Raw genomic sequence first — 16604 nt, 5'->3', positions numbered from 1 at the left:
ATTTCGTCAGGAAGGAAAACCCGACTTATTTTTATATATATAGAAGATAATCTATTTGAAATTATTTAAAACAGTTATTGATTATTTTTTTACTCGAATTTTTAATTACGGTGCGTGAAGTTCCAGTAGCTTGCATTAAGGCACGATGCCATGCACAACTAATTTTCTTAGCTATAAACCTTGCGGAGCCCGAGACCTTTCCAACGAATGCAAAATTGTCGAAATCGGTTCGTGCGTTCTGGAGTTATTTCGTCAGGAAGGAAAACCCGACTTATTTTATATATATAGAAGATAATCTATTTGAAATTATTTAAAACAGTTATTGATTATTTTTATTACTCGAATTTTTAATTACGGTGCGTGAAGTTCCAGTAGCTTGCATTAACTAGCAAACCCGACGAACTCCGTTTCGCCACCAGATGGTTTCGTGAGAAAGATGAAGAAATTTTTTGTTTATTTTATATTTGAAAAGGAAAAATGTGATTTTATTATAAAACAGTAATGAATTTATTTCGATTACAAAAATGAAGTGTTTTTTAGTTGAACTTCTCTAAGTAAATGAAAGTGAATCCGCAAATTATCCGTTTCATTGAATAGCTCTTTGGTAAACCATATTTTTTGTTTTTTGGTCTGACGTTAACACAAACAAAGCGGATGGTTTTCCAACTCGTGAACAGGCCACGTATAACTGCCCATGTGAAAAACAATGATTTTCTAAATAATCTATTTGAAATTTATCCCGCAAACACTAAGCGATTGGCCTTGCGACTTGTTATTGCGAACGCAAGGCGAACTGGAAATTGCAATCGTTTGAAGTCAAACGAAAAACCAGTCGGAATTATTGGTATGTCACCAAATCGTCAGCAATTTTTTATTTAATGGTGAAATTCAGTGAGTGTATATCATTATTCTTTGCGGCAAGAATTGCTCGTTGACTTAACCAAGCATAATTCTGATAATTCTCACTAATTACTCGAAATTTTAATTACGGTGCGTGAAGTTCCAGCAATTTGCATTAGGGCACTATGCCATGCACCACAATTTTCTTAGCTATAAACCTTGCGGAGCCCGAGACCTTTCCAACAAATGCTAAATTGTCGATATCAGTTCGTGCGTTCTGGAGTTATTTCGTCAGGAAGGAAAACCCGACTTATTTTTATATATTTAGGAGAAGTTTATGTTTTCATCAAAAAATCCGATTCGCTAATTTTATGTTTTCTCGACGTTTCAAGCCATTCTGAATCGAATGAGACCAAATTTGGAAAAAGTATGTGTGTGTGTGTGTGTGTGTATGTGTGTGTGGTGCGTGTGCACCAACATATTTTTTGCCGTAAATCGACGTTTTCTCGAAAACGGCTGGGTCGATTTCAAAAATTTAAAAGCCATTCGATGTATCTCGACGAGAACTATTGTTTGTCAGTTTTGTGCGACGATCGGCCAAGCCGTTTCTTTATAAATGCAGAAAAGTGAAAAATTTTTCGTCTACGTTTTAGCCCGCAATTCTGAATCGATTTGAAAATTCAAAAACCGTTCGAAAGATATTGGTTGGGAATCGTGCTGATTAGTTTTTGGTAGAGATCGGCCGGGCCGTTTTCTTGTAATAAAGTTTTTAAAAAAAAAAAAATTCGACGATTTTTATGATTATTTTTTTGACGATAGATACCATAGTCTTCTAGATCATACTAAATATTACGGCCCTACGACAACTGGTTCAGCTTTAAAAATTCGTCAAAGTTTGCAAAAATCAGTATGGTCTTTTTGGCATTTGTCAAAATTAGACTTTTGATCGACGTTTTCTCAAAAACGCCTGAACCGATTTTAGAAATTTAAAAGCCATTTGATGTATTTCGGTGAGGACTATCGTTTGTCAGTTTTGTGCAACGATCTGGCAAGCCGTTTCTTTGTAATTCGAAAAAACTTTTCGTACATATTTAAGCTCATCCTACCGAACCGATTTTAAAAAATCAAAAACTGTTCGAAAGATATTAGTTGGGAATGATGCTGATTAATTTTAGGTGAAAATCTACCGAGCCGTTTTCTTGTAATTAACTGTTGAAAAAAAGTGTTAAATTTTCGTCGACATTTAAGCTCATCCTACCGAACCGATTTTAAAATATCAAAAACTGTTCGAAAGATATTAGTTGGGAATGATACTGATTAATTTTAGGTGAAAATCTACCGAGCCGTTTTCTTGTAATTAACTGTTGAAAAAAAGTGTTAAATTTTCGTCGACATTAAGCTCATCTTACCGAACCGATTTTAAAATATCAAAAACTGTTCGAAAGATATTAGTTGGGAATGATGCTGATTAATTTTAGGTGAAAATCTACCGAGCCGTTTTCTTGTAATTAACTGTTGAAAAAGTGTTAAATTTTCGTCGACATTTAAGCTCATCCTACCGAACCGATTTTAAAATATCAAAAACTGTTCGAAATATATTAGTTGGGAATGATGCTGATTAATTTAGGTGAAAATCTACCGAGCCGTTTTCTTGTAATTAACTGTTAAAAAAAAAATTAAGCCGTTTTTCATGGAACTTTTTTTGCGATATACATCATGGTCTTATAGAACTTACTGTAATATTACGGCCTTACAACAAGTAGTTTAATTTTAAAAATTCGTCAAAGTTTGCTAAAATTATTATCGTTTTTTTTTAAAGTAGGATTAATGAAGTATATTATTACATTTTTTTTTGATTAAGTCGATTATTTACACATTTCGGGAAGTTCATGTAACTTGCCTCAAGGCTAAATACCAAACCAACTAGTTATAAAATATTTTTGAGGTAAGAGTATATATCAATTTCAATAAATAGTAGCAATAAATACTAAAGACCAGCTTTAACTAAAAATATTTACACAAATTATTTACCATTTACTATAACAGAAACTAATTCAGATCATAATCCTGTTATACTACCTATACCATACAATAGCATACAAAATTACACAAATCCACATTATAATATGAAGTACAATTTTTAAAGAGGCAAACTGGAATAAATTTCGATCCTATATAAATGAAAATATTATGATTAATAAAACCATTAATAACACCAAAGAAATTGATGAATCAATTACGTGCTTAACAAATAACATTCACACGGCGATGAATAAGTTTATTCCTAAAGTTAGTACTATTAATTCATTTTCCCTTCCCAATCACATATTAGATCTAATCAAATATAAAAATAAAATAAGAAGATTTTGGCAGAAAACTAATAATTCTGAAGCAAAGGTACTATTAAATAAATTAATTAAGGACATAACATTAAAATTAAAGAAAGACAAAAATAATATTTGGAGTGATAAACTAAGGAAATCAAATTTAAATCACAATAATATATGGTTTTATGCTAAAAATTCACAAAGAAACGTGAAAATATCCCTAATCTAAAATTAAATTCTTTATATGTTTCTGATAATAAAGAAAAGGCTAATTTAATAGCTGATTTTTGAAAAAAACACACAAGCAAAATGATAATTTAGGGAATGCTAACTTTAGTAATCACGTCCATAGAACAATCAATTCGATATTCCCAACTTCCAGTAATATAATCTCAATATTAAATTCACTACTCCTAAAGAAATAAAAACTATTATAAAAAATAGAAAATCGAGAAGCACCCCAGGTCCAGATGGAATATCGAATATTATATTAAAGAATCTTAGCAGAAAACCTATTATTCTAATTACTAAAATCATTAACAGCATTTTAAAACATGGTTATTTTCCACCCATTTGGAAAATTTCTAAAACTATACCTATTAAAAAACCGAATAAAGACAGCGATCTCCCCACTAGTTACAGGCCTATCGGTTATTAAGCCATTTGAGTAAAATACTGGAAAAAGTTATATGTAATAGAATTGATGAATTTTTAACAAATAATAATGTGATACCAATAATCAGTTCGGATTCAGAAAAAAACCATTCCACCCTCCATCCTTATCCATTCTAACAGAACAAACCATCCTTAATTTTAACAGAAGAAGAAATAGTGCCTTAGTTCTTCTAGATATAGAAAAGGCATTTTATACAGTTTGGTTTGATGGACTAATTTATAAAATGAATGCTCTAAATTTCCCCAAATATTTGATTTGTCTAATTAGAAATTATTAATTAATAGAAAATTTTATGTTAGTATATACAATTGTAAATCTACGTGTAGAGCCATTACAGCAGGTGTGCCTCAAGGTAGTATTTTAGGACCGATTTTATTTTCCATTTATACATATGATATGCCTACAAAAATCAACACGCAATTATTAATGTATGCGGATGACACTGTAATTTTCACTTCGGGCAAATCAGATAAAGCAATCATTAAGAAATTACAAAGTCATTTGAACCAAATTATAAAATACACAAATAAGTGGAAAATAAAAATAAATATTGACAAAACAGAATCTATATTCTTTACCAAAATAAGAATTAATCCTACACCCAACATAACCTTGCATCTTAATAATAATATCATACCATGGAGTAGTTCTGTTAAATATTTGGGTGTCATCTAGACAGAAAACTTAATTTCAATGAACACATTAGTAATAAAATAATTAAATTAAAAAATTTAATATACATATTATACCCATTGCTAAATTATAAAAGTTATATTAATATTGAAAATAAAAAAAGAATTTATATGGCAATAATTAGATCCGCAATGATATATGCTTCCCCCATTTGGTGTATGACAAACAAACATAATATTAAGAAACTACAATCAGTACAAAATGTGTCATTAAGATTTGTTATAGGTCAAGCAAGGAATCCAATAAATATGCATTATATTAGCACAAAATTCCTACATGATTCCACTAATGTACCATTAGTGAGAGATTTTATAACAATTATCTCTGAAAGATTTTATACTAATTGTTTATTTAACTTTAATCCTAATATATGTAATATTGGATCGAACGACAATACATATTGGTACAATAAGTACAAGCTACCATCATCAATAAAAAGATAATCAAGTATAAAATATGACAGAAATCAAATTACTCTTAAACTATTCCTACAGCATATTGTTATTAGTCTTTTGACTATATTCCAATCATATATGTAATATGTATTCTTTTTGTTATTATTATTGTAAATATGGTTTTTAGTGATTATTTTTACCATGATTAAAAAATTATTTATAGGTTAAGTTAATTTTTATTAGTTAGTATTAAATATAAGTTTATGTATTTATATCTTAGGATAGTTATACATGTTTATTAAATTGTATAGAAATATGTATGTATAATCTAATATAAATGAAATAAATAAATCTTTAAAAACTAAAAACTAAAAAACTAAAGACTAGTTTAATACCATAACTTTTAACTTATAGATTGTATTGTAATCTGATTGTTAAAATTAACAGAAATAAAAAAAAAAAAAAAAAAAAAATGTAAGCTAAATATGATTTTCAAATATTGAGCCCATATGATTTTGTTAACATTCGGTCATATTCCGCTTAGATTCGTAATGAGGGACGAATGCGGGAATATGATATTTAGCTTATACGATTTGCTTAACATTTTTCCATATTACGCTCATATTCCGAATGAAAGGAGGAATATGTGGAAATAATATTTATACCATATAAAAAATTTATATAAACCATATTCAAAATTATTGACCCTATATTCTGAAATATTAAATATTATTCAATTAATATTGAACAAACACCATTAATGCAAAAAAATATGTATTCTGAATAAATATATACAATTTTTAAATAGATGATATATTGAATTTCATCAATTTTATTACAATTTTCAAATCATTTTTCATGATTATAGGATATATAATATTAAAAATATATTTAATATTTATGATGTAACTTTTCGTGCCATAATTAATGTTTGTTTATGTATAAGTACTAATCATTTGAGATATTAAGAGTTCACTTGTCTGTTCACTAGATTTTCCATGTCAGTGAGGTTATAACAAATTATTATTTCATATTATACACCAATAATTCTGTTATTCACCACAATTTCACACACCAAGTTTCGTTTTTAATTTCACAAAATAATATTTTATCCACACATTAACTTTTATTAATTTTATCACAGTTTTACACACTATATTATTGTTTATTACTTAAAGATTTAACAAACTTCTGGTCTGGAAACAACGCTTCGAGAAATTTCTTGTGTTTCTATGTGTGCGTGTGTCGAATTTCGATAGTTGGTATAACGGTATAACACAGTATGACACTGATGATTAATGTGCGGTTCAAGTAGTTATATTCAATACAATAAAAATATGAGTTAATTAGAGTATTAATAATATATATATATATTTATTTATTTATTTATGCGGAAATAGATATCAGTAAATAAATATCAGGCAGTACATCTTTTATAATATTTTTCCAGCGTTTTTAATGATAACCGTTTTCACGTCTTTTTAAAAACGTCTATAAATTATTAATATATATATATATAGATAGATATATATACACAGATATACATATCTATATATATATATAGCATATATATTTATATATATATATATATAGATATATATATATATATTTAATAAAACAGCGAAGTTTTTATGCTAGGCTTAGTGAGTCAAAAATCAGGGTCACAATCTCTGTCGAATATTTTACGAAGTGTATTAGTTTAAAAATAATAAATTATTAATTTTGGTTAATAAATCGATGCCGATTTATTCACCATACATAACTGATGTATTTGGCCATAACTGACGCAGCAGGGCAGAAAAAAGAGAGCTGCACTTCTGCATGTACTTGAAAGAGACACACAAGCAGTGCACAAAAGGTTCACTTCCGCCTCTTGCCTGCACACACACATTGATAAAAAGGACATTTTGTCGAATAAATCCACAATATTTTGTCAAGCGCAAATTTATTTTTCTATATTTAACTATTTTTGATAATAATAATTTAAATATAACTGCAGCTAATATTGTATAATAATTGTAGTAATAATATTTGTATTATATTGTTACTATCTTAATTTTTATCAATGGCAAAACAATTTATAATATTATATTTGAACATAACTTTATAAAGATATAAATACATTATTATAATAATATATCTGTGCATGTGATATTGTAGTATGTCTATGCATGAAAGTTTCATGAAACAATATAAAACACAAAGTTAAAATATAAATAGATATATTATAACATATGATTAATAATTTTGGAAAGCAGATTTTACAAAAAAATTATATTAATTTATTCCATACCGATTCTACAAAATGAGAAACAATATTTTCCATCCCTATTGAGAAATACAAGAAAAAACATATTCCACATTCGTTCTTTATTAGCAAAATCTTAAATGATTTGTATGTGAATAATTATATATTCTAAATCCTACAATATTAGTAGTACTTTCATACATTTATTGCTTATATTTAGCAATGTGAATAAACCATGTAAAAACTCATATTCAGTTTCTCATATATATCCCACATTCAGCAATATCGAATAATCATATGTAAAACATATCATATATCGCTTATATTCGTCCACATTTAGCAATATGGAAAATTCATGTGAATCTTATATGAATCGTCTCATATTCAGCTCATAGTAATCGCACGTTGTGAACGTGGGCTCAACATTATTTAACATAAGCTACACTTCAAATATTTAGCTTGCATTAAAATCATCTCCAGCTCAGATGTATTTCTACTGGGGTAGTTGGTCGGGAGATACATTAATTTTAATTCGCATGTTCCTCTCAATATAAAAATTTCTACCATTCTAAATCTTGTAGATCACGCTATTTTTTTATTATCTGATCCTCTGTTTTATGATGCCAAACATAAAATTAGTTAAAACGATCCTACTTGGCAATAATTTTCCATATAAGTTAATTTGTCCAATTATTAAAAATAGAGTCGCAAATTACTTGAACCTTTGATAAGAAACCGGAAGAGCCTGGCAAAACAAGTGTTCCTGAAAAAACTTTTTTCATTAATTTTCCATATCTTACGACAATAATTTTAACCAATTATCAAAAAGACTTTTCAAAAAACACAATATTCGTATTACTTTTTCTTCATTAAAACCAATTAAATTTTTTATATTCCAAAATTAAGATGAAACTCCATTAACAAAAAAGAAAGATATAGTTTATAAAGTAAATTGTTTGGATTGTAATTGCTCTTATATGGCCAGACCTGCCAGAACTTAGAAAAGAGACTCAGGCAACATGAATTACAATGTGAAAAAATAGATAACAAAAAATTTAAAAGTACACTTGTGGATCATGCTAATATCAACAACCATAAGTTTGATTTTGACAATCCCCAAATTTTATTCCATGAGAAAGACTTATTTAAACGGAGCATGGCAGAATCAATGTTAATAGTTCGGACTAACAATAGCATAAATCTAAGAACCGACACAAATATTTTACATGACACTTATATAAACATCATTAATAATTTATAAAATTTTTTCATTTATCTTATTCTTTTCAATAAATTAATTTGTTTTTTCATTTTTATCGATTTTTGTATGCGATAGCACTCCTTTTGTTTACATTATAATGATACCCATTCTGTCTCCATCTAGATAAGTACTTCAAATTTGTTTAGAATATTTCTGTAAGTGTTATATGTTTCTTTAGTACTGTGTCAAGCATTGCAAGGAATAGTTGGATGTTTTTTGTATATCAAAAATTAAATGAAATTTAAATAAATTATTAAAGAATGTGTAGTATATAAGTAACTGTTTTTGAAATTACACTGAAGATGAGACACACCATGGTCTCGAAACGTCTGTAATCATAAAATAAAGTTGTGTTAAACAAATCTGAGTGCTGTTTTGTTCATATTAAACAATTAATATATATATATATATATATATATATACGAGTATATATATACAATACGTCTGTACAGATTTTGTTGGTTTTCAGTTTTTAATTTAAGTTTAGAATTGAGGTTTAAAAACAAAATCAGAACTTTCTTAATATCAGAATTTAGGTTTAAACTCAAAACTTTTATAATTTTTGAAAAAATAAAATACAAAATTCTTAGCATTTATTGACCTAGATCAATTTTTTCAAAAATATCACTTGGTTCTTTTTTTGAAGTTTCATCGATTCTTTATTCGATTGCGTTCAAATTTTTTATGCAGAATTAAATCAAAGTAGTTGAGAAAATGCATGCATTACAATAAATACGGCAAGCTTTTATAAGTCTTTTTTGGAATCGTAAATACTACAAATGAGAAAAGAACAACGCTAAATTGTGATCGGAGAGACGTAAAACGCATTTATTTTTAAATTGAAATCAGCCACACGTATAAACGCCATTCTGTTTCGATTAAGTTCAGTATTAGAGATAATTCCTTTTGCTTCTTTTCTTATGTATTCATTCCATAATACACAGTATGTTGGTGCAATTTGAGCGATTAGACTGAGTTTCATTGTCGAAAAATGAATGAAAATTTCTATTGGAAACTCAAGTATGCGTTGATTAATTCTAATTAGATTTTTGAGGATAGGTAGATAAAAAATATTTTAGGGAAGATTCAAAAACTTCTCGAAAGTTATCAGTTTTTGGTAAAAATTATGTCTTTGTACTTTTAATTCCAGTTGTATATCTTCGAAAATCAAATTGATCTTATTTGAAAATCCGTCGACTTCTTTTTATAAAACATATATTTATCACTAATTGTTTAAAGCAGTGAAGTCTTTTTTAACTTCCCGTAGGGTAGCAATAGATAGTAATGGGCCGAAAATGAAAATGAATTTTTTCATATCTTCACGTTTTGAAGGTTTCTGAACATTTTATGTGTGTGTTTATGTATGTGCGAATACAATTTATCATCAACGTTTACGGGAGGAGTAGGGCTCAACCGATTTGAATGATTGAAAAAGCAATCGATTCCTCTTAAAGGGAGATGTGCTGATTAGTTTTTGGAAAAGGTTAGTCCAGCTGTTTCCGAGATACAAAACAAGAGTGCAAAAAATGACAACTTAGTTCTTGCGAGAACCAGGCATCCCTTTAGAATGATTTAGTAAACATTCAATTCGTAATGATGGGGGAGGCAGGTCCAGTCATTTCGAAAATACTGAGCTAAATATGCAAAAAATTATAGTTTTTGAAAGAACTAAGCATCCGATGTGAATGATTTGAAAAACTTACGTTTTGACAAAAAAATTGCTTTTGAAGAAAAAAAAATTATTTTAAAATATTTTTTTTCTTTTTTGAATATTAAAAACAATTTCGATTTAAATTTAATTCTTGCTGAAGTTCTAAAACTCACTTATATACTTAAATAAATAATTTTAACACTGCAATTCAGTTTATATGATTCTTATAAATATTAGACAATGTTACAATATTAGTAATAATTATTTGAAAACTTTTCGTTGTGATACGGAAAGTTTCAGCAATTTGACTTGAGGCACGATGCCATACACCACTAGTTATAATACATTCGCAAAGTTGTTTCGAAATATATCACTTGACAATCATGTACGTTGATTAATGGTGTATAGTGTATATCATCTCAATTAGATTATGCCCTTTCATTTTTCTCATATTTCTATATAGACACTATATATTTATATAATCAACAATTTTCTGTTGACATAATATAATATTTATGAGTTGAGTTTAAAGATATTGAAGGGCTTTTTATTCAGTCATATAACGACAAAGTCACGGAGCAACAAACTTATCGATAAAGGAAACAAATACGTGGATTATTGCGACTTCACGAAAGTGACTAGAAGTGTGTAAATATTTGCAATATTTTAATGATTGTTTTTCATATTCATATTTGTTAAAAATATGAAATTTTTCCAAAAAAATCATATAGTTTTCATTGATGTAACAATTTTAAACTAAATTCATATAGGGTGAGGCGGGGCACAAAAGTCTAATTTGTCTTTGAACATTTATATTGTAAAATAAAAAACAACTTATATCACAAAAAATAACAAATCTAACTAACAACTCTATGAATATGTAATTGTAGATATGATTTTCTGCTGTTATATAAAAAATTGCAACTTGGCCCTTTTTACGCAATAGGCGGGGGAAATTGGGACGGCTAGGGGGTTAACAAGTCCAAAATCTTAATGTTAAAGTTTACAAAATGGCTAAATAGCAAATCAAATTTATATTATAATTATATATTATAATGCAAAATATAAATTTCATGGGTGCATTTTTAACAGAGATGACATTAAAATAACCTCGATTTAGTATTTTGCCAGCAAAGTTAGAATAAATATTTATTCAATTTATCTCCAGTAAAATAGCTGCTTTAACTTATTTTTTAGCCCGTAGGTCTTTTTTACCCCTACCAGGTGCAAATATTTATAGAGGTTTTATGAAAAATAAATAAAAAATGACAACACATCATATAAAAAAATCAAACTAGTGGGGTTTATGGCATCGTGCCTTAAGGCAAATTGCTAGAACTTCCCGTACCGTAACGAAATGTTCGAGGAATACTGAATGTTTTCAAATAGATTATTATAAATATTGTAGCATTGTCTAATATTTATAAGAATTATATAAACTGAATTGCAAAGTTAAAATTATTTGTTTAAAGTATATTAGAAGTATAGTCACAATTAAAAATAAAATCTGAATTATTTTTGATATACAAAAAAATTTAAAAAATTGAAAAAACAAGTTAAAACAAAATTTTTTTTTTTCCAAAATCAACTATTTTGTTAAGACGAGCAGAAAGTTCTTTGAATCATTTAAATCGGAGGCCTAATTCTTTTAAAAACTGCAACTTTTTGCAAATTTAGCTCTGTATCTACGAAATGGCTGGGCCTGCCTTTGTCAAAAACTAATCACCTCTTCTCCCAATCATTACAAATTGAATGTTTTTTAGATCATTCAAATAGGATGCTCCGTTCTCTCAAAAACTCGATTTCTATAATCTGCACTCTTTGCTCTTTATCTGCGTAACTGCTGGACCTGCCTTTGCCAAAAACTAATCAGCACACCTCCCTATCGAAAGGAATCGAATGGTTCTTGAATCATTCAAATCGGTTGATCCTTGCGGCCGAAAACGTATACGAAAATTTGTTTCCATACATACATACACACAAACATACATACACACATCCATTTTTTCTGAGGTATGCCAAACGTCGAGAAATGTAAAAATTTTCAATTTCGATTTTTGGCCCATTACAATAACTTACCCTACGGGAAGTTAATAAATTGAAAATGATATTAAGGTCTCGTAGACTAAGCAGCAGTGCTCACAACCGAAAAAAAACAGAATTCGTAATTTTTCAAAAAAGTTTCAAAGAAAGAGAATGATGATGTGCGTTAAGTGAAGTATAATCAAGTTACTGTAAGTGGAAACATCTCATAACCCCGAAATGTTTAATAAAACTATAGAGATTTTTTACATAATTACTATTTTTCTTTAAAGAAAAGAAATGTATTAGTACAGAAATTTAAAAATCATATAAGCGGCTTGTGTTGAGATTTTGGACATCATGTACATATATATATATATATATATATATATATATATATTGTGTTCTGAACAATAATTACGTAAAAATGGATCACGTCGTTGGTGTTCATTTTTTACAAATAAAACAAAAGTCTCCACTTCCGTCGTGATCATTAAAGACATTTTATACATACTGCAGTAACGTAATATCAGCGATACGCGGCGTGATCAAAATCGACAATTTTTCCGCGAGTTCCTTCTACATCAGCAATAATTTTCCCATATGAAAGAACACAGGTTTGACTGTCATATCTTGTAACATATCAAGTTATCGTTCCAAAGCTAACCATTCCCCCCAAATATCTGGGGATTCCGTCATTCCTCCACAATTCCTGTATAGCATTCCTACGATCTCATATATTTTTGCTGTTGGCAGGATTCTATACTGGTTCGTCAAAATGTAATATTATTTTCTGTTGCGATTTAAGTCCTCAACTGGCTGCGTATGGCATTGTATTTAGTGAAACAATACTAGATATTGTCTATTTGATTATACTAAGTTGAATTGCACTTTTGAATATGAATTATGATTACCGTAATGAATTATAGTACCGTAATGAATTATAGTACCGTAATGAAATATTCGAAGAACAATAAATGTTTTCTAATAGATTATTATTATAATACTGTAACTAATTATATAACTGAATTACAAAGTAAAAATTATTTATTTAAAGTATTAAAGTGAGCTTTACAACTTCAGTCAGACTTAAAATTAAAATCTGAATTATTTTTGATATATGTCATATAATCAGCACATCTCCCTATTAATGAAAATCGAAAGTTTTTTGAACCATTCAAATCGGTTGATCATGAACGAAAAATTGTATCCATACATACATACATACATACATACATACACATACATACACAACCATTTTTTCTAAGGTATGCTAAAATGTTCAGAAACCTTCAAAACGTGAAGAAATGTAAAAGTTTTCAATTTTGATTTTTTGACAATTACAATAATTCACCCTACGAGAAGTTAACTAGTTGTAAGTAGCATTTTGCCTTAAGGATAGCTCATTGCATGAACTTACCGCTGCAAATACATAATCAACTTAATCAATAACTAGTTGGTTTGGTATTTAGCCTTGAGGCAAGTTACATGAACTTCCCAATATGTGTAAATAATCGACTTAATCAAAAAAAATGTGTAAATAATATACTTCATCAATCCTACTTTAAATAAAACGATAATAATTTTAGCAAACTTTGACGAATTTGTAAAATTAAACTACTTGTTGTAAGGCCTTACTTACTGTAATATTACTTATTGTAATATTACAGTAAGTTCTATAAGACCATGATGTATATCGCCAAAAAAGTTCCATGAAAATCGGCTTAAATTTTTTTTTCAACAGTTAATTACAAGAAAACGGCTCGGTAAATTTTTCATCTAAAATTAAACAGTACCATTCCCAACTAATATCTTTCGAACAGTTTTTGATATTTTAAAATCGGTTCGGTAGGATGAGCTTAAATGTCGACGAAAATTTAACACTTTTTTTCAACAGTTAATTATAAGAAAACGGCTTGGTAGATTTTCACCTAAAAATAATCAGTATCATTCCCAACTAATATCTTTCGAACAGTTTTTGATTTTTTAAAATCGGTTCGGTAGGATGAGCTTAAATGTCGACAAAAATTTAATACTTTTTTTTAACAGTTAATTACAAGAAAACGGCTCGGTAGATTTTTACCTAAAATTAATCAGTACCATTCCCAACTAATATCTTTCGAACAGTTTTTGATTTTTTAAAATCGGTTCGGTAGGATGAGCTCAAATGTGGACGCAAAGTTTTAACACTTTTTTTTGAATTACAAAGAAACGGCTTGTCAGATCGTTTGCACAAAACTGACAAACGATAGTCCTCACCGAAATACATCAAATGGCTTTTAAATTTATAAAATCGGTTCAGGCGTTTTTGAGATAACGTCGATCAAAAGTTTAATTTTGACAAATGCCAAAAAGACCATACTGATTTTTGCAAACTTTGACGAATTTTTAAAGCTAAACCAATTGTCGTAGGGCCGTAATATTTTAGTATAACCTAGAAGACTATGGTATCTATCGTCAAAAAAATAATCATAAAAATCGTCGATTTTTTTTTTTTTTAAACTTTATTACAAGAAAACGGCCCGGCCGATCTCTACGAAAAACTAATCAGCACGATTCCCAACCAATATCTTTCGAACGGTTTTTGAGTTTTCAAAATCGGTTCAGAATTGCGGGCTAAAACGTAGACGAAAAATTTTTCACTTTTCTGCCATTTATAAAGAAACGGCTTGGTCGATCGTCGCACAAAACTGACAAACAATAGTTTTCGTCGAGATACATCGAATGGCTTTTAAATTTTTGAAATCGACCCAGCCGTTTTCGAGAAAACGTCGATTTACGGCAAAAAATCTGTTCACATACACACACACACACATACACACACACACACACACTTTTTTCAAATTTGGTCTCATTCGATTCAGAATGGAATGAAATGTCGAGAAAACATAAAATTAGCGAATCGGATTTTTTCATGAAAACATAAACTTCTTCTTCGGGAAGTTAAAAATTGAAATCCAGCTTTTTAGGTAATGTTTAATTGTTAATTGAAAAATAAAATTTTTGCTTTCACTAAGAAAAAATGAATACGTTTTCCAATTTATGTCTTTCCAACATACTTATAAGATATTTAATTATGTAAATTCGGATGATATACGTACACACTCACGCACGTGTGAATTTTTGTCTCATCCGATTCAGAATGCCTCGAAACTTCGAGAAAACATAAAATTAGCAAATCGGAATTTTTTCGATAACGTAAGCCTCTCAATGGGGGACGAGATGTTTTCACTTTCTGCGTTAATACGTTTATTGAAATATAATATGTTGAATATATTAATATTGTATTATACATCGATTATAATATATAAAATTTTATACATAGTCATTCAAATCACATATCAATTTCGTAAATATGTAAACTGACTCGAATAATTTTGAAAAAAGTGTAAAAATGCTCATTTTGAGATACGTTATAATCTTCCGTTTACTAAATCTTCTGTACAATTAATATTAAATTATTAAAAATATGCATGTATGTTATATTTTTAGTTTTATAGAAATTATATTTACATGATATATCAGGTGTAAATGGCATATTGCCTCAAGGTAAATTACATAAACTTGCTAAAAAATAATCAGGTCTAATTTAAATTGAGCAACTTTTAAAATTATGACGAAAGTATATTGAAACTTTGACTCCGACCTTTATTCCAAATTTTAATAAGTTTGTATAATTAAACTTCAAAATTTTACATTTCTGAACTTCTCGGCAGTTGGTAAAAAAAGAAATCAACGGGAATCCTTATCGAATTTAATCGAACGGCTTAAATTTTTGAATTCGGTGCAGGCATTTTTAAAAAAATTTCTGGTACCCATACATACACTCACTTTTTTCAATTAACGATTTAGAATGACATGAAACGTCCAAAAGTCGTAAAATTAGCAAATCGAATTTGAAGGAAAAAAACATGAACTTCTCCTTCAGGTAGTTAAAATTAAGACTAAATATAGTTTAAATAATAAATAAACAAAAAATTGTAATGGTAAAATATTTGTCAAAGAACTTGAGTTAACTATAATATATATGGAAATATAATTAATATGAACATTAAACAAGACAATTTACAATTACTTTTACAATTTGTGATATAACTCAATCAATTTCCTTTAATTAAAACAACTTTAACAACATTCAACAAATATTATTTCAAGTTTTACATTTATTTAATGCAATAATTCACATTTACTTTTGCGCATTATCATTCGCTTTGTTACTTTCTTCGGATTATCTAAAAAAGTCCCTTATTTTAAATATATATATTTCCACCCTCTTTTCTAAAGTTGCCTTTAACATATTCAGTTGGCATTCTTTTCGTGGTTTCTGAATCGTAACCATTGCCATTCGACTCCATCGTCCGGATAACCTAATTACCCAAAAGTCAATTATCCTTCACGAAATTCGTTCGCAATCAAATCTACATAATATCTCTTAATTGCTACTATGTTTCGTTATGGACGTTGTTATATAAAATTCAAATTTATTCAGAA

Source organism: Ctenocephalides felis, unplaced genomic scaffold (genome assembly GCF_003426905.1).
Source record: "Ctenocephalides felis isolate EL2017-DRISC unplaced genomic scaffold, ASM342690v1 CF-g0.4_SCAFFOLD_02653, whole genome shotgun sequence".
NCBI lineage: Eukaryota > Metazoa > Arthropoda > Insecta > Siphonaptera > Pulicidae > Ctenocephalides > Ctenocephalides felis.
This window is presented reverse-complemented; position numbering follows the sequence as displayed.